The sequence below is a fragment of the Lepidochelys kempii genome, chromosome 5 (genome assembly GCF_965140265.1).
Source record: "Lepidochelys kempii isolate rLepKem1 chromosome 5, rLepKem1.hap2, whole genome shotgun sequence".
NCBI lineage: Eukaryota > Metazoa > Chordata > Testudines > Cheloniidae > Lepidochelys > Lepidochelys kempii.
Window position 1 is genome coordinate 80054107 of NC_133260.1, and position 20383 is coordinate 80074489.

The following is a 20383-nucleotide window of genomic DNA, read 5'->3' on the forward strand; positions in this document are numbered from 1 at the left end:
TGTATGGCATGGACAGAGTTATTCTGAGCCCATTAACGGGGAATACAGAAGAATGCATTAAACCACCTCAGAGCTTAGTGAAATCATTGCCTCAGTCCAAGACAAGCAAGTCAGACTGTACTATAGGCATAAAGACATGGGTGCCCCCACAGAACTTCTGGCTGTGCCCAAGGGGCAAATGCTGAATGGGTATGGTATTGATCTGTTATAACAAGAAATGAGAATTACAATAAAAAAATATATTGAGCCTTTTTGGAAACATGACAATCCACTCAAGCTTTCCTTTCATGATTTATGATGTCACCAGAATTCCTTGATGTATTTATTCCTTGTAACACACCATGTTCCAGTATGTATATATACAGTGTATATTTTCCCTCAAGGTATCACAAACAACTATAGAAAATAAAAGAAAGCTTTTATGTCACTGCTTTGCTAATGTCCTGGGAGCTATTCAATCCACCCACATTCTATCAAGATGCCATTATGGAAAGAAGCAGCTTTTTGTAACACAAGACAATATAATTTTGAGACTGTTCAAGCAGTGTTTGTGATCATTATAAAAACATCTACTTGAAGTATCCAGAATGATCACATAATTCATCTTTTTGATCTAATTCCACACTGAATTAACCGTTGGGAAACAGTGTTATCAATATTTGCTGCATTGTAAGTGGTGAATTACAAACAAGTTGAGATAATTAAGAAGCAATTCAAGACTTCACCCAACATAAGAATTAAGCCCTTAAGGCTCAAAAAAGGTTTTGGACCCATCTTTTTCCCATTGGCTTTTCGTTTTGTGCATTCTGCACTTTCTGGTTTTGCTCCAGATCAGAAATGTAATGCTAAAATACTCCACAATAACCAGTCCAGTTTTGCAGATCCAAGAGGTTCAGATAAACCCACAAACTTCAATGAATATCCAAAACCAAGCACTGCTTACAGATAACAATGCTTAATACATACCATTCATAGGTTGCTATATCAGCTTTTTCAGTTTGAGGGCTGTTTCAGATTCAGTAGTATAGTACATTTCCGGATCTGATTTGGAACTCTTGAGCTATGCTTTTAATAATATCCATGCTTGGTTATTATAATTCTTTTCTTTGTTAGACCTATTGGCAGTTTATTTACAGACTTCAGTTCCAGATGCTGCTGCAAGGCTCCTTGGTAAGGATAGTGTAGCCCGATATGTTATTTCTTTTAATTATTTCTTGCTATTATTGTAGCATTTTACACGTTCTTTAAATTTATGTTCACAACATTTTAAACCACTTCATGGGCTGGGATTTTCTTAGATTTCAGATTTAATTTAATGTTTTCCACTGTACATTTTCATGATTCTTGGGGCAGGAATTAGCTGTTCGACTGTTCCATCTGAAATCTTTTGGAGCTATGGCATTTGCTTATTACATCTTAGACAACAGGTATTCTGAGTCACTAATGATTTTAAAAGTAGACTGGCAGCCTGTATTTTCATGCTTCCACAGCCTCTGCTTTTCCCATTTTACTTGTATGTTGTAAAGCATTGATAGCTTTTTTCCTACACTATGAATGGTGTTTGTGTAATTTTGGCTCCATACCATTGCACATATTTGAATTACAATGTGTTTCAGATTACTGGAATATTTTTGTGCACACTTCTCTTTTGCTCTCTCAACGGCAAGGCAATCATTACATCTTGTGTGCATTTAAATTATGTATTCATTAAACTATGTTTAGCAGGTTAGTCTTGGAGAGCCAAGGACCCATGTCTGCGTATGTGTCTTCTATATTTGTTTCAGAGTAACAGCCGTGTTAGTCTGTATTCACAAAAAGAAAAGGAGTACTTGTGGCACCTTAGAGAATAACCAATTTATTTGAGCATAAGCTTTAGTGAGCTACAGCTCACTTCATCGGATGCATACTGTGGAATACACAAATCATGAAAAAATGGATGTTTATCACTACAAAATATTTTCTCTCCCCCCACCCCACTCCCCTGCTGGTAATAGCTTATGTAAAGTGATCACTCTCCTTACAATGTGTATGATAATCAAGGTGGGCCATTTCCAGCACACATCCGGCGGAGGGGAGGAGGGATTGTGTGTTAGGAAAACAAGGGGAAATAAGTTACCTTGCATAATGACACATCCACTCCCAGTCTCTATTCAAGCCTAAATTAATTGTATCCAATTCGCAAATGAATTCCAATTCAGCAGTCTCGCTGGAGTCTGGATTTGAAGTTTTTCTGTTGTAATATCGCAACTTTCATGTCTGTAATCGCGTGACCAGAGAGATTGAAGTGTTCTCCGACTGGTTTATGAATGTTATAATTCTTGACATCTGATTTGTGTCCATTTATTCTTTTGTGTAGAGACTGTCCAGTTTGACCAATGTACATGGCAGTGGGGCATTGCTGGCACCTGTCCTTGCAACAAAGCCCGTTGCCAACTGTGCCCACATATCTATTCAGGGGACACCATCTCAGGGCCTAATCACATCAGCCACACTATCAGAGGCTTGTTCACCTGCACATCCACCAATGCCGTCATGTGCCAGCAATGCCCCCCCGTTCCCCAGACATTCTTGTTAAACCCTGGATTTGTGCTGAAAATGGCCCACCTTGATTATCATACACATTGTAAGGAGAGTGATCACTTTACATAAGCTATTACCAGCAGGAGAGTGGGGTGGGGGGAGAGAAAACCTTTTGCAGTGATAAACACCCATTTTTTTCATGATTTGTGTGTATAAAAACGTCTTCTGTATTTTCCACAGTATGCATCCGATGAAGTGAGCTGTAGCTCACGAAAGCTTATGCTCAAATAAATTGGTTAGTCTCTAAGGTGCCACAAGTACTCCTTTTCTTTCTATGTTTGTACGAAGCACGTGGTGCCTCCATCACATGATATTTAAAATGGTGCCCAGGAAACTGGGGATAGCAGCTGAAAGTGGAAAATTCAGGAGACTGGACAAGAAAGTTACATGGGACCTCTAAAGTGTGGAGCTAGAGGCAGTTATGTATTGATCCCATCTGGAGTTTTGGCCCTCACAACCCCCTAAAGTGAGACACACACAATTTCTGCACCAGCTCTGAAATGCCTCTACTGTACTTAGTTGCCCCTACTGTACATTGCTGAATATTTTATGAATATTTACATGCAAAAATGATAAAAGGAAATGAGAATAGAACATAGCACTTTGGTCTGTAGTTTATAAATTAAATACATTTTTGTTTTAGTTTTGTTAGAATTACTATGAGCTTTTTTGGTTTAATTCCCAAATTCAGAAAATCAAGATTAGGCATATAGTATATATGATAATTCAGCCAATGTGATGTGGTATTTTTCTGCATGATTGTAAGACTAGTAATATCAGGTTTAGCTTTCCAGTGGCCTGATCCTACTAAGTGGAGTGCCCTCAGCTCAGCCAGCAGTTACCTGCACAAAAAAATTGGTCTCTAAGTATCTTAAAACTCTTATCAATAAAGTTAAAACACTAACAGGGGAGAAATCCTGTCCCAATGCAACTGGCATGCAAACACAGACAAAAGAACTCACTTGGGTTGCACTACCTTGTACTTTCTATAGTCACTTACAGAGTGCAAAGTGAGTAGAAAGCACTTCCAGATCTCATGGTAGCATTTTACATCCAGTTTGCACATGTGTAATAACAGCATAGGCAATAGAGGATCAGGCACACGGGGTTCACAATGACCCCACCACCCATCACATTGCTTACAAGACTAAGCCAACAACAAATCATTACTGACATTGATGAACTATCAATGTTACTTCCTTTCATTGCTCAAATGCAGCCCCATAACCATCCAAAATAGGCATGCATATCATTATAAATCTTGGTAAATGGGTGAGAATGGACAACAATGTAGTTTCTACCCACTATCTTTCTCTCCTTAATGTATTAGTGGTGAATGACTGCCTAAATCTTCCAAGCTTCATCCTTTGGAAACTACATTTGGGGCCTGATCCTGCTGTGGGAATCCATCTAGGTGAACACCTGTGCCTGTGTAGAGCCCCACTTTCCATGGGTTCAGGGATTCACCCATACAGATCTGAATGCAGACTGAGGCCTTATTTCCTGCCACTCTATGAAGTTCCAACTTCTAGAGGATTTCTATCAGAGCTAATATCACTGGGCAGGACTAAGGTCTAAGTTTCTCCAGACATCTGAAACCATAGAAAATGCATCTACTTTACTTATACAGTAATAAGACTTGGCTCTTGTATAGCATTTTTCATCAGTAGATCTCAATGAACTTTATTTATTATTTCTAGCCTATCTCACTAACATCTCTGTTGGTTCATTCTATTTGTAATTTGTCAGCAAAAGTGTCTGCAGCACCACATAAGTATGGAGTCTAAACATTAATCCTCATGTTTTAGGAAGGCAGCAACAGAGTAAGATAAACATTTGGAGCCTGAAGAGATCATTACGATCATCTAGTCTGACCTCTTATTTAATACAGGGCATAGAATTTTGCCCAGTAATTTCTGCATCAAGCTCATAACTTCTGTTTGAACTATAGCATTTTTTTTTTTGAGAAATATGTGGTCTTGAATTAAATACTTTCAGTGATTGAAAGTCCACTACACCACTAGGTAAGTCATTTCAAATGGTTAATTACCTTTACTGTTAAAAGATGCAACTTATTTCCAGTCTAAATTTGTCTAGCTTAATCTTCCAACCATTGACTATCATTATGTCTTTTTCTAGATAAAGGAGTTGACTACTACCAGAAATCTCTTCCCCATGAAAATACAGGTAGATCATGATCAAGTCATAATACAGGTATGGAATAAATTCCATGTATGTAATTATTCCATAAATGGAATCATTTTCAGAAGTTGAGAGATATGCAAACCCCAACATGAGCAAATATAAATGAGTAGAGCCTAAGATTGAGTGGCCATGGATTAACGTATGAATGTACATTATCAACATAATTAGAGTATGAATTTCATTCTTAAGTTTAGTTGGTTGACTAGCAAGTTTTATTGCCCATGTTGGGAACATAGGTATGCAAAATTGGGTATGCACAATTTAGAATTACAGTAATTTTAGAAGTGCAATGAAAGTAGTTACTGATACTGAGAGTAACTTGAAATTACTGCAGGCACACGCTTCTGCTACTGCTTGATAAACACACACACACACACACACACAACCTGGATCATATTGAACCCATTTCCTGGAGTTTCTGCCTATTCCTTTAAAACCCTGATTGACAACATTTGTTTAGCAAAACCATAAGCTAGTATGTATTCTTTATTGAGTAGTTATTCGTATAATTGATCTCTGACTATGGAAATGTTCGGCAGCTTTAAACACATCCTTGCTCAGGGACTACATTGTGCTTGCATCACTAACTCTAGTGGGAAGAAGGAATGATACATAGATAATTACTGCCATTCACTCCCTCTCTCCCAAATTTAAGCTGTTTTGTCTGACAGTTGTTGACCAATCATTTCAGAATACTTGCCCAATTTATAGTCTCCCCTATCCACAAGGGGATTAGCTTTACATGGCAGTCTTGCATTCCCACAGCTGAGAAACTCTAGGAACCTGTGGGGTTCAGCCAATGGAAGTTGTGCTATGCTTGTTTCAGCAGAACATCACTTTTTTGTATATGGAACATTAGGTCCTTAGTGGAAGTCAAAAGGTAGGCATTTAATGACAAACTATTTCTTAGTCAATGGAGCTGTGCTGTTAAACTCATCGGTTCTGCTAGAAATGTAAGATTGTGTTGCAAATGTAACATTTAATTTGTAGAGCATCTAAATAAGAGGCATAAAATCTGCCTATCCTTTGTAGAATTTTATACATAAAATTCAAATTCCTTTGATATGCTTAAATTAATCCTTTTATAGTGATAGCTTGTTCTTTGAGTGTGCTAAAAAGGAGCCAGAATGAGTCAGGAGAAATGCACTGCGAGCATATCAATGATGTGACAGCTGCTACCCTGAAATCTTGACTACATAATACATCAGTTTCCAATACGTCACCTGTAATTCAGTCAGAGGCATAGCTTTTAGTTTACCTTGTTATTGTTTTTTTTTTTCCCCCGTGTGCTGCAGTTTGGTTCACATCTGCTAGCTGTATTCCCATCATCATGACTGATTGACTATATTAATGGATGGTTTAGACCTTGTCATTATCTCGGTTTAACCCATTTTCCTACCCCCGCCCAAGGTATCCAAAGAAGAAGCTTCATATAATATGGATGTTATTTCCTTTCAGTCTATGCCCACGCCCTTACAGAGTTATATCTTTCACAGCACTGTATTTATGTCATCATAACCATCTCTCTAACTTTATTTCTAAGAATGAACAAAACCATTTTGAATGAAATGAAAAAAGACTTACACAAACTTTCACTCAGAATTTGAACATTATTTGATAATTAATACTGTTAGGAAAATCTACAGGGTTTTTAAAATTCATTTTTATGTGTATCTACATTTCCAGAAAGCAGCAGCAAATGTGCCAGAATAGAGAGAGAGGCTGTTTTGACCCAATTGGAAGAAAGAAGTACTGGAACTTTAATTAGAATGCCTCTTCCATGTGTCTTCTAGCCAGTTTGGCAGATTCATGAAAGCATGGATAAGATCTGGATAAGCAATCAAATTTTTGGATGCTTATTCAAACTGAAAACAAAGCTCTAAACCTTTTGAGATTTAACCAATGCTAATTATTTCATATGTTGTTTTGTAATCTCTTAGTCTCTTATGTAAACAGAAGGCCTCTACTATTATCCAGCCCTCTTTAAACTTTATAAAAAGAAAGTTTAATTTGGTCTGTTGACTGACTTTTGATTATTTCCATATTGTTCTCAATTGATTCAATGTCCCTAAAGACGTTTTTCCATTTTATGCATCAATTTATCTTTGTTTCTTTTCTCTCTTGCTACTAGTATATAAAAACAGGCAACATTTTCAATTGCATTTAAATCTTGCAAGATACAATGGAATTCTCAGAACTGATTGTTTGCATTTTCTGATACTTAGCTCAGCACTATAGCTGCACATTCTGTTTGGGGAATCTGTGTTGAATAGAAAAAAAATCTATAAATTTTAAGAGGTAGGCAAAATTATTCTGGTGAAATCAGTGAAGACCAGAGATTGTGAAGAAGCAGGGTTTTTCTTTTTCTCCATAAAACTCAAATGTCTTCTTTGGGGAAATTGTAATGTACATCACTGTGGAAGTGAAGTCCACAGATACAGGCTTCTGCCCTACTTGATCTGGATTTGATTCTTTCCCTTGAGATCCGCAGCAGGAGCTGGATTCCTAATAGGGATGCTTTGAGAAAACTATGCTTTGAGCTGTATGAATGCTAGCTTTTTCAGGGAATCTCCCACTATTATTCAACCACTAAAACTAGACAAGCCATTTACAACGCACACTTTGCTTCTCTACAAAAGAAAAAGGACACTTTCTAAACTACTACATGCTACAAGGGGCCACAGCAATGGTTCCCTCAACCCACCTAGCAATATTGTTAACCTATCCAACTATATTGTTAACCTATCCAACTATATTGTTAACCTATCCAACTATACTCTCAGCCCAGCAGAAGCAGCTGTCCTATCTCGGGGCCTCTCCTTCTGCCCCTCCACCCCCATGAACATGATACAGTTCTGTGGTGACCTAGAATCCTATTTTCGACGTCTCCGACTCAAGGAATATTTCCAAAATACCTCTGAACAACATACTAACCCACAGAGGCCTCCCTACCAACACTACAAAAAGAAGGATTCTAGGTGGACTCCTCCTGAAGGTCGAAACAGCAGACTGGACTTCTACATAGAGTGCTTCCGCCGACGTGCACGGGCTGAAATTGTGGAAAAGCAGCATCACTTGCCCCATAACCTCAGCCATGCGGAACGCAATGCCACCCACAGCCTCAGAAACAATTCTGACATCATAATCAAAAAGGCTGACAAAGGAGGTGCTGTTGTCATCATGAATAGGTCGGAATATGAACAAGAGGCTGCTCGGCAGCTCTCCAACACCACTTTCTACAAGCCATTACCCTATGATCCCACTGAGAGTTGCCAAAAGCAACTACAGCATTTGCTCAAGAAACTTCCTGAAAAAGCACAAGATCAAATCCGCACAGACACACCCCTGGAACCCCGACCTGGGATATTCTATCTATTACCCAAGATCCATAAACCTGGAAATCCTGGGCACCCCATCATCTCAGGCATTGACACCCTGACAGCAGGATTGTCTGGCTATGTAGACTCCCTCCTCAGGCCCTACGCTACCAGCACTCCCAGCTACCTTCGAGACACCACTGACTTCCTGAGGAAACTTCAATCCATCGGTGATCTTCCTGATAACACCATCCTGGCCACTATGGATGTAGAAGCCCTCTACACCAACATTCCACACAAAGATGGACTACAAGCTGTCAAGAACACTATCCCCGATAATGCCACGGCTAACCTGGTGGCTGAACTTTGTGACTTTGTCCTTACCCATAACTATTTTACATTTGGGGACAATGTATACCTTCAGATCAGCGGCACTGTTATGGGTACCCGCATGGCCCCACAGTATGCCAACATTTTTATGGCTGACTTAGAACAACGCTTCCTCAGCTCTCGTCCCCTAAAGCCCCTACTCTACTTGTGCTATATTGATGACATCTTCATCATCTGGACCCATGGAAAAGAAGCCCTTGAGGAACTCCACCATGATTTCAACAATTTCCATCCCACCATCAACCTCAGCCTGGTCCAGTCCACACAAGAGATCCACTTCCTGGACACTACAGTGCTAATAAACAATGGTCACATAAACACCACCCTATACCGGAAACCTACTGACCGCTATTCCTACCTACATGCCTCCAGCTTTCACCCTGACCACACCACACGATCCATCGTCTACAGCCAAGCTCTGCGATACAACCGCATTTGCTCCATCCCTCAGACAGAGACAAACACCTACAAGATCTCTGTCAAGCTTTCTTACAACTACAATACCCACCTGCGGAAGTAAAGAAACAGATTGATAGAGCCAGAAGAGTTCCCAGAAGTCACCTACTACAGGACAGGCCTAACAAAGAAAATAACAGAACGCCACTAGCCGTCACCTTCAGCCCCCAACTAAAACCCCTCCAACGCATTATTAAGGATCTACAACCTATCCTAAAGGATGACCCAACACTCTCACAAATCTTGGGAGACAGGCCAGTCCTTGCCTACAGACAGCCCCGCAACCTGAAGCAAATACTCACCAACAATCACATACCACACAACAGAACCACTAACCCAGGAACTTATCCTTGCAACAAAGCCCGTTGCCAACTGTGCCCACATACGTATTCAGGGGACACCATCACAGGGCCTAATAACATCAGCCACACTATCAGAGGCTCGTTCACCTGCACAGCTACCAATGTGATATATGCCATCATGTGCCAGCAATGCCCCTCTGCCATTTACATTGGTCAAACTGGACAGTCTCTACGTAAAAGAATAAATGGACACAAATCAGATGTCAAGAATTATAACATTCATAAACCAGTCGGAGAACACTTCAATCTCTCTGGTCACGCAATCACAGACATGAAGGTTGCTATCTTAAAACAAAAAAACTTCAAATCCAGACTCCAGCGAGAAACTGCTGAATTGGAATTCATTTGCAAATTGGACACTATTAATTTAGGCTTAAATAGAGACTGGGAGTGGCTAAGTCATTATGCAAGGTAGCCTATTTCCCCTTGTTTTTTCCTACCCGCCCCCCCCCCCAGACGTTCTGGTTAAACTTGGATTTAAACTTGGAGAGTGGTCAGTTTGGATGAGCTATTGCCAGCAGGAGAGTGAGTTTGTGTGTGTGTGTCCCCCGGGGGGGGGGGGAAGGGGGGGTGAGAGCCTGGATTTGTGCTGGACATGGCCCACCTTGATTACCATGCACATTGTAGGGAGAGTGGTCACTTTGGATGAGCTATTACCAGCAGGAGAGTGAGTTTGTGTGTGTGGTTTTTGGAGGGGGGTGAGGGGATGAGAGAACCTGGATTTGTGCAGGAAATGGCCCACCTTGATTATCATGCACATTGTGAAGAGAGTGGTCACTTTGGATGGGCTATTACCAGCAGGAGAGTGAGTTTGTGTGTAGGGGGGTGGAGGGTGAGAAAACCTGGATTTGTGCTGGAAATGGCCCAACTTGATGATCACTTTAGATAAGCTATTACCAGCAGGACAGTGGGGTGGGGGGAGGTATTGTTTCATGATCTCTGTGTGTATATAATATCTGCTGCAGTTTCCACGGTATGCATCCGATGAAGTGAGCTGTAGCTCACGAAAGCTCATGCTCAAATAAATTGGTTAGTCTCTAAGGTGCCGCAAGTCCTCCTTTTCTTTTTGCGAATACAGACTAACACGGCTTTTACTCTGAAATCAACCACCACTGTTACATCTCCCTGGTGGCAGAAATGGTAAGAGCACCAGTGTGGACAGGAGGACCCTATTACTTTCCTTCTCTCCTCCAAGCCCCTTCCCTGTGCCTTTTTCCTTTGTGTTTAGTAAACTATGATACCACTCCCTCCTCAAGAGACAGATTTGTTTTAACACTGGCATTTTAATGCTGTAGGAGTGTTAGGTCTATGCTCACACTTATTTTATGCAGAAATAGGGTCACTGGTACCATATCAAGGTGTAAGTGATAGTAAATTTTCGAATAAAAGGAGAAGAAAACTGCATAATAAATCAGCAAATAAATGGGAAGATGGGTAGGAAATGCGATCAGTTCAGAGGGACGTTTTGCTTTTTTTGAGAGACTATATCCTACATTGATGAAGGCAATACAAATACATAGTTCCACAGTGTTCACACAACTTCTGTATACAAAAAGTCCTCAGAACACAAGATGGAAATTCAGCGTTTGTTTCCATGTAAAGCAAAGCAAATATGATTATTAGAATTTTCCCAAATAAACAGTTCTGGTATTTTATATTTTGCCTTCAAAATCTGTTGCTATGTATTTGTATGTGTTCACTGAAGAAGGATCTACGTCCAGGTTAGACAGTGGATTGTTTGCCAATTCCAAACCAAGGAATACATACTCCTATATTTTGAACAAAACCCTTACTCTTTGAAAGATGATGATACCGCTATTTCAGTAAAAAAAAATTTCACTAGGCCCAAGGTGTATGTCTTTTGCCTTGAGTACTAGGCCCAACTTCTGGAAAGAAAAGGATTTATTTTTCTCAATTTGTGATTGTCTTTAGCTCCCTGGCCTTTGAAAGGATTCAGTCTTTATCCCTTAAGTATAACAGTCAAGCAATAGCTATTCTGGAAGGGTCTGACATTTGCCTCCGTCTTTGATTGTAAACCTGCAAGCACATTCCAAAACTTGTGTGTTATCCAGTATTTTAACTGAGGGGTTTCTGAGAGACAAGGAAGGTGAGATAATATATGTTACTGGAGCAACATCTATTGGTGGAAGGTACAAGCTTTTGAGCTACACAGAGCTTTTTTCCAGGTCTGGGAAGGAAGCAGAGTGTCTGAACTAAATATAAGTTGAGCAAATAGTTAAGGAGATGGAGTAACACGTGCTAGAAACTAAAAACTATGGACTTAACAGGGACACTGTTTTGTGGCTCATTACAATAATTTGTAATATACCACGTGTTAACCCTTTCAGTTTAACATAGTATCGCAATTTGTATTTAGCTCAGACACTCTGCCTTCTTCCTCAGATCTGAAGAGCTCTGTGTAGCCTTATAAAAAAGCACTCAATTTCTTTAAATTTTAAGTGTATGTCCTTATTAATGTAACCCAGTACTACAACTGTGTGAACATTTCCATCATGTCAAGAAATATTCCTCTGATCACAGTGCTGCCACATCCCAAGGCATTTTTTTCCTGTCTAAGATTTTGCTAGTCCGCACCATGCTAACATGGGATCCTTATTTTGCAAGAGTTTCACCAGAGTTTGCTCATGCTTCACTCAGTTTTGTAGTTCAGGGGGACCTAAAACTCCAAGCAAAACTCTGAAGTGGCTTGCAGATCACAACCCCCTGTCATATGGAAGCTACTGGAGAGGTTACTTGTAACCCTCCCTGAATTTTGTTCAGTTTTACCAACCACTGCTCTAGTCATGCAATTTTGGAAATTACAATACAGTATAGCAGCTATCTCAGAGCTGTTACTGTCTAATGGTTTAATATGAGCTTGAAGTATTTTTTAAAAAGATACACAACTGGGAATTTTCAAAAAGTTAATTTTTTTACCTCTAATCTTTCAGACAGTCTCGTGTCAGTAACATTGATTAGCAAGCTGAAAGAGTCTTTTAAACATATTCTGATATACTTGCAAAATGGTGACAGTCTGTGCTTCAGTGTATCTGAGGAGGACTGAGTCCTGGAATAAGTCTGCTTGTTTAAAATTTGTGTGTGATTTTCATTGAGATAAGTTACCCTAAGTGCATAGTAGCTAATTTCCTAAATCAAATAATGTGGTTATTCCCCATAATGCCTAAAGAGATTAGTTCAGTCCACATTAGAAACTAATAGGCTAATCACTTCAATTTTGAAAAACAAAAAACCCAACCAAATTTCCTTTGAGTTACAGAACTATAAAATGCACCTGAAATCATAGTTTTAACTTGTGTATATATAACTTTAAAATGGACACATTTGTATTTATGTACATAATTTATTAAATTTCTTGCTGGCTCACACCTCATATGCTCAGTGCGTATAATTTTATAGCTCATTTATAAACCCCTATAAAAAGGTGTGAGATGGAAATATTGACAGCTGAGTTAGTTGGTACAATTATAACATTCTTCAAAGTAAAGGTTAAAATGGGAAAATCATGGTTGTTCCAGATTTTACCAGTTTACAAGGTCAACAAAAATATGGACCAGGACAAAACTGTGCACAATTGAAAAATATGAACTGGCCAAGAAAAAGATCAGAAGATTATATAACAAGGACCAAAAAAATCTATCCTTAGTTTTGGGTACAAAGCTTCCAGTGGCTTCTGTGGCAGTTAATCCAATGGTAGAAATCTGCAAGAACCGAAACTGGTTCTTGAGTTTCATCCTACAGAATAATCTGATGTGCCACCCTGTGTTAGGGGATTAAATGCTGTCATCAATGCACAGCCTAGGTAAATGGGCTTCATGTGGATGACTTATGGGAGAATGGGGGAGTGTATGCTCACAGTCACAATCACACAGCCCTCAGACTTTAGCAGTGGCTTCAGACCTTTCAGCCCAGAAGTGGTTTTAAGATAGTAGATGTGTACAACCAACATTAGTATAGTGTCACTGTGGGTTGCTCCACTTCTCCCTTATATTCCAGTCTCTATGCCACGTATCTCCCTATATTTTCCATTTATGGGTAAGACGTCAAATTTCTGTGAATAATGGAGGTTTATTATGCACCTGAGAACTGCCCATTTGGGGTGAAATCCTGGCTACAACAAAATCAATGGGAGTTTTGCCAGTAACTTCAATGAGGCCAGATTTTCACCTTTGGTTAAGAACATAAGAATGTCTATCCTGGGACAGACCAATGTTCCTTCTACCCCAGTATCCTGTCTTCCAACAGTGGCCAATGCCAAGTGCTTTAGAGAGAATGAACAGAACGGGCAATTGAGTGATCCATCCCATTGTCCACTCCCAGCTTCTGGCAGTCAAAAGCTAGGGACACCCAGAGCATGGGGCTGCATCCCTGACCATCTTGACTAATAGCCATTGATGGACCTACCCTTTATGAATTTATCTCATTCGTTTCTGAACCCTGCTACAGTTTTGGCCTTCACAACATCCCCTGGCAATGATGTCCAGAGGTTGACTGAGTGTTGCATGAAGTAGTACCTCCTTTTGTTTTAAACCTGCCTCCTATTAATATCAGTGGGTGACCCCCCTGATTCTTGTGTTATAAGAAGGAGAAAACAGTACTTCTTTATTCACTTTCTCCATACCATTCCCAATTTTACAGACCTCTATCATATCTCCCCATAGTCATCTCTTTTCCAAGTTGAAAAATCCAAGTCTTTTTAATCTCTCCTAATATGGTAGCTGTTCCATACTCATAATCATTTTTCTTGGCCTTCTCTTTTCCCATTCCAATTTGTCTTTTTTGAGATGGGGCACACAGCATTTAAGGTGTGGGGGTACCACAGATTTATTTAGTTGCATTATGATATTTACTATCTTATTATCTATCCTTTTATTCATGTTCCCAACACTGTTAGCCATTCCGATGGTCACTGCACATTGAGCGGATGTTTTCAGAGAACTATCCACAATGACTCCAAGATTTCTTGAAGGGTAACAGCTAATTTAGACCCCATCATTTTCTAAGGATAGTTGGGAATATGTTATCAAATGTGCATTGCTTTGCATTTATCAATATTGAATTTCCTCTACCATTTTATTGCCTACACACCCAATTTGGTGAGATCCCTTTGTAATTCTTCATAGTCTGCTTTGGACTTAACTATCTGGAGTAATTTTGTATTGTCTGCAAATTTTGCAAGCTCACCATTTACCCGCTTTTCCAGATCATTTATGAATATGTTGAACAGCACTGGTCCCAGTACAGATATCTGGGGGACATTATTTATCTCTTTCCATTCTGAAAACTGAACATTTGTTCCTACCTGTTGTTTCCTAATTTTTAACCAGTTACAGATCCATGAGAGGACTTTCCCTTTTATCCCATGACTGCTTACTTTGTTTAAGAGCCTTTGGTGAGGGACCTTGTCAACAGCCTTCTGAAAGTCCAAGTACACTATAGCCTCTGTATCCCCCTTGTCCACATTTGTTAACCCCCTCAAAAAATTCCAATAGATTGGCAAGGCATGATTTCCCTTTTCAAAGCCGGGTTGACTTTTCCCCAACAAATTGTGTCAATCTGTGGGTCTGATCGTTCTGTTCTTTACAATAGTTTCAAACAATTTGCTTGATACTGAAGGTAGACTTATCAGCTGATGGGTGGTGGGTGGAGCCCCCCATTGGGGAGGCTAGCCCCTGGCTCTTCCCCCTCTACTCAATCCCCCCTGTGCCAGAGCCCCAAGACCCCCTGTCCTCCCCCCACGGCCAGAGCCATGAGTCCCCCTCCCACTCGAAGGAGCAACAAGCACCCCCCTCAGCCAAAGGAGCCCTAGCTGGCCAAAGGCCCAAGCACCCTCACTCTCCACCTTCCCAGAGGTGCTCCGAGCCTCCCCGCCCCGTCCGGAGAAGCCCTGGGCCAGCTGCAGTCATGCCTCCCTTCCCAAAACCTCAAGCTTCTCCTGAGAAAGGCATCTCACTCTTCTCCCAAAGAAGCTTTTAATATGCCCCATGCAGGTTCTGGGGCAGCTGAAGAGGTGGTATTTGCTACTCAGCTTCCTGGGTTAATTAGTAATCTCTCTGGAGTCCATGGAGACTACTGATTAATCTGGGAAGCTGAATAGCACATACTACCGCCTCAGCCACCCTGGAACCCACATGGGCTATAATAACGCAAAAACTTTCCCCTCCAAACCCTGCAACCAAGGGTCTGGGGGCCATGGCAGCACCAGGGGAGGCTGAGCCTCCCCAGGCCTATTATACCCACCGCCCATGTATCAGCCTGTAATTGTAATGAATGCCTCTGGATCCTTTAAAAAAAAATTGGTGTCACATTAGCTATCCTCCAGTCATCTGGTACAGAAGCGGATTTAAATAATAGGTTACATACTACAGTTAGTAATTCTGCAAGTTCACATTTGAGTTCCTTCAGAACTCTTGGGTGAATACCATCTGGTCTTGGTGTTTAGTTTATCAATTTGTTCCAAAATCTCCTCTAATGACGCCTCAGTCTGCAGATTTATCACCTAAAAAGAATGGCTCAGGTTTGAGAATCTCCCTCACACCCTCAGCCGTGAAGACCGATGCAAAGAATTTATTTAGTTTCTCTGCAATGGCCTTATCATCCTTGAGTGCTCCTTTAGCATCTTGAGGCTTCCTGATTCTGACGTACTTAAACATTATTTTTGCTCTTACTTTTTGAGTCTTCGTCTAGCTATTCTTCAGATTCATTTTTTGGCCTTCCTAAATATATTTTTACCCTTCATTTGCCAGGGTTTATGCTCCTTTCTATTTTCCTTGGTAGGATTTAACTTCCACTTTTTAAAGGATGCATTTTTGCCTCTAACGGTTTTTTACTTTATTTAGCCTTGGTGGCACTTTTTTTGATCCTCTTACTGTTATTTAATTTGGGCCTCTATTTTAAAATCATTTCCATGCAGCTTGCAAGCATTTCACTTGCAAGGTAACAGGACCTTTTAATTTCTGTTTAGCTGGCTCTCTCATTTTTGTGTAGTTCTGCTTTGTGAAGTTAAATTCATTAAGTGGAGGACTTCCTTGGTATTTCCCCACCACCACCACTAGAAAGTTAAATTTAATTATATTTTGGTTGCTTTTCCCAAATAGTTTAGTTATATTCACCTCTTGGACCAGATATGCTCTACTTAGGACTAAATCAACAACTACCTCCCCTTGTGGGTTCCAGGACTAGCTGCTCCAAGAAGCAGTCACTTATGGTTCCTAATGAGCTGCATGGCAACATTACCTCTTGATTAAAAAGCCTTATCTACATGCAGATTTGCACTGGTTCAACAAAATATCCAACTTTAAACTGGGTTAGTGAACTAAAACAGTGCAAAATGAAAACAGAGATTTAAACGGTTCTATTATAGAACTTACAGCAAAAAACCCAAAACAACTAGAAGTGCAGTAATATGTGCAGTGTATCTGGGTAGATTAGAAATCTAAATCTGAAATGTAATCCAGGATTTGGTGGTAAAGAGCATTATAGATTAATACTTGAGGCCCAGTCTACACAAGGAAAGTAAATTGGTATAACTACATCATTCAGTGGTGTGAAAAATCCACACTTCCGAGCAATGCGGTTAAACCTACCTAACACCCGGTATAGACAATGCTAGGTAAATTGAAGAATTATTCCATCAACCTAGCTAACTTCTCCTGGGGACGTGGATTTCCTATGCCTATGCAAGAACTCTTCCTGTCGGCGTAGGTAGCATCTTCACTGATGCTGCTGCAGCATTTTAAGTGTATGTAATCACCAGAGTCATGAAACCTATCCTTTATTCCATATAATGCCCTGACAGCAGAATCTTACACCGGCTGAAGTGTGGTAAAGCAGTTTGCTAGATAATTCAACAAGCAAAACCATTTGTCTTGTCTGGAGGAAATAAAAGCTTTTGTGAATCCAACAGACATGAACAAGCCTGCAGTCAGGAAATGTTTACCAAATAAATAAACAAACAAATAAACAAATAAAACCTTCAATAATCTGATCATTGTAATTTCTAAACAGCCTGAAATCAGAGCCCACACAAAAGGATTCGAAAGAAGTTAAGCATCAAAGACTGAGATGCCAGAGATGACCTACTAAATCTTTCACACCTTAACTTCTCTAATGTACTGTAACTGCTTGAAAAATTCTTAAGTGAGAACAAATATGAAGGAGTAGCTGTGGAAACAGAGCTGCCAGAGAATGAAGTGTTTTAAACAGCTATCCATCACCCCCAAAATTGGTAATGTCCTTAGTCAAAATGCTCCTCTACAACCTTTTATGGAGCTTCTTTAGCTTTATTCAGTATGCACGCTCAGTTTTTGCTAGACTGTTGAAAGGAGCTAGGAACTGTGCTGTATAAAGTTAAAAAGGAGCTGCCAAAAATTATTGAAGAGCAAATACCTGAAATATGGAAAGAAACAAGGGATCATTGTAAAAGTACCAAACAACTTCATTTTTTAAACTAATTTACTGCCTGTGGTTGCAGATGCTTGGCTGGCAACTTTTTAAAAGTCCTCTGTTTAGCCACAGAACAGATGATGCACAGAGAGCAGCAATGCAATGATTCCCCCTGCAATCCCCTGCCAATGTAGTTTACCCCAGATCTAACGAAGTAGTCCGAGGTAAATGAAAGTCATAGGGATTACTGCTAAGACTTTTGATTCTACGGGCAAGAGGGTAGTTTAGCATCAATGCCAATTCAGTTCTTGGACTCTCCTTTGAGACTGCCAACAAGAGTACCAAATGGGTTGATGGTTTCAGTGATGTTGATACCTATCAGAATTGGACAGCTCATTTCATACAAGCTACAGAACAGCTGTCATATGGAGATTACTTTTGATCACCAGGCGTTGTGGACAGACTGCAACACCTGCCAAATTATAACACAGGTCTGACCTAGAAGAGAATCCAAGAACAGTTAAACTACAAAAAAGTATAGCAGATGGGTTTTTAATTCAAATTAATTCGTGCCCGGAGAAGCTCTTCAACCACCCTTCAATAACTCATTGAACATGACTTGGCGTACACCAAAAGCTGATTGTATTTGATTTCAATGCCAGGTGTCAGAATAATAAAAAATACAGATATACAAACCAAAAGTAATACAATGCATAGAGGATATTATGAAGGCACACCCTGGCAGCCATTTTGTGCAAATCAATTTCTTCTATATTTAAAAGGAAGCATATATACCCACAAATTTCCCCTTCTTCCATACTCCATAGAGTAGCTTCAGAAATGGAGGCAGTGTTTCAAAATTAGGTCCCCAATATTTTTTAAAAATAATAATAATCAAGAAATGCCCCTTTCTTCCATATTCCATGCCTTATCATTGCTTCTTTTTGATCTCTTGTGTGTTGGTGGAGGGGCATATTGGACTTTGCGGGGTCTTGGGGTGAGGGACTCAATCTAAAAGCACAATGTATATAAAAGTTAGGATCATCCTGAATCTGACTATAAAAATAAAATAAAATAAGAAAGCTTGAGATTATCTATCTTTAAATCTAACTACAATACATGGTCCTTAATACTGGGACACAATGTCCTAATAGGGCACTGCCATCTATGATTTCTGGACCCAGGTATTACATACGATTGCACTGACATAAAATGCACACAAATTAGAACGGGGATCCTGAAAGAATGGTTTGCAATTTGTTGCTGTACCCAGAGAGTAGACAACAAAAAATACAACAAAAGGTAAGTAGTTAAGAGGAATGAAGTGGAAAGAGTAAAAAAAGGCAAACATTAACCAATCTTGACTTTGCAGACGACTCTGCATTGTTCTCCACTCGCATCCTTCACTACATTTAAAAAATGACAGATCAGCATGGAAACACTAATTAGATGCATCAGCTTCAATAAATGCCATCAAATCCAAGCCGATGCTATCTGGAGAGAGGAAGAAGGCAGGTAAAGTAATATCCGTAGGACACAGGACAACCGAAGGAAGCTGAAAAAATTCATTTACCTGAGCTGCCAAATCACAGCAGATGGCTAGATCTACAGGGAGATAAACATTAAGGACTGGAAAGCAAGCAATTCATCCTGCCAGCTTTCAAAGATCCAGTGCAGCTGAAAAAATCAGGCTAAGAACTGTATTGAAACTGTGCAGCAGCAGTGTTTGACAACAATAAAACAAGTCTGTAGGGCAGGTAAAATAGAGTGAACATGCTGAGCAAAGGGAGTTGAATGCTTTCAACAGTCAGAAGCCTACGAAGCATTCTTGAAGTCAGATGACAGGAAGTTCCCAGGCGGGCGGGGGGAAGAAAAAAAAGTGAGTTATGTGGCAAAGAATCAAGCACTGTGCTGAAATGTTGAGCAACACCTGGCAGGCAATCCAAAAGCCACATGGAAGAATTGGGTCATTTTACATTTCAAGACATCAGGCAATTATAGTGCAATTTCCACAACTCTCATTTTTATAATCCCTTTAATATAAATCTAATGCACATTTTCTCACTAAGACACAAAGAAAAGCTGTTTAATATTGCAAATTTTGGCTCCATATAATATATTTATAGCTGACTGAGTGCCCTTTAAGCTCAACTGTTTGGCTGCTAGGGATGTCTATTGGCTTCCTACTACAGCATTCTTTTGGCTGGCAAAGTGGGAACATCATAAGTGAAGGGTCAAAATTCGTTGAGCTCACCATATGGATGCCATTCTGTGTGAAGAATTGGAGTACTATATCAGAGCTGTCCTTTTAAAAACAATCTGACAATTCTGAAATGCTGCCTTGGAAAACTTTAGGAGTAAAAATGATTGTGTGTCTCATTGAAAATTAGGGATACTGCTGAACTTTTCATAACATTTAGACCATGTCTTTGCTGTTATTAATTTCTATTGCAGTAGCATCTAGCAGCCTCAGTCTGGACCAGGACCCCACTCTACTAAGCACAGTACAAACAGACCAAAAAGATTGTGGGGGAAAAAAACCAACAGTATGTTTACTATGTGTTAGCTAATACAAAGGGCGAGTCAGTAGTCTGCTAATGCATGTTAAAACTATGACTGCCTTGTCCACACTAGGGTGTTACCAGGTGTTAGCTATTATGGGTTAGTTAA

At 39.9% G+C, this 20383-nt stretch overlaps 1 long non-coding RNA gene across 1 annotated transcript in view; it reads right to left on the reverse strand.

Moving 5' to 3' along the window:
* LOC140912075 (uncharacterized) overlaps positions 1-19413 on the reverse strand; it is a 78138-nt gene extending 58725 nt beyond the window's left edge. The window contains exon 1 of the long non-coding RNA XR_012159218.1: positions 19287-19413. This is a non-coding gene — a long non-coding RNA (uncharacterized lncRNA). The remainder of the gene's footprint in view (positions 1-19286) is intronic.
* Positions 19414-20383: the final 970 nt, after the last annotated feature.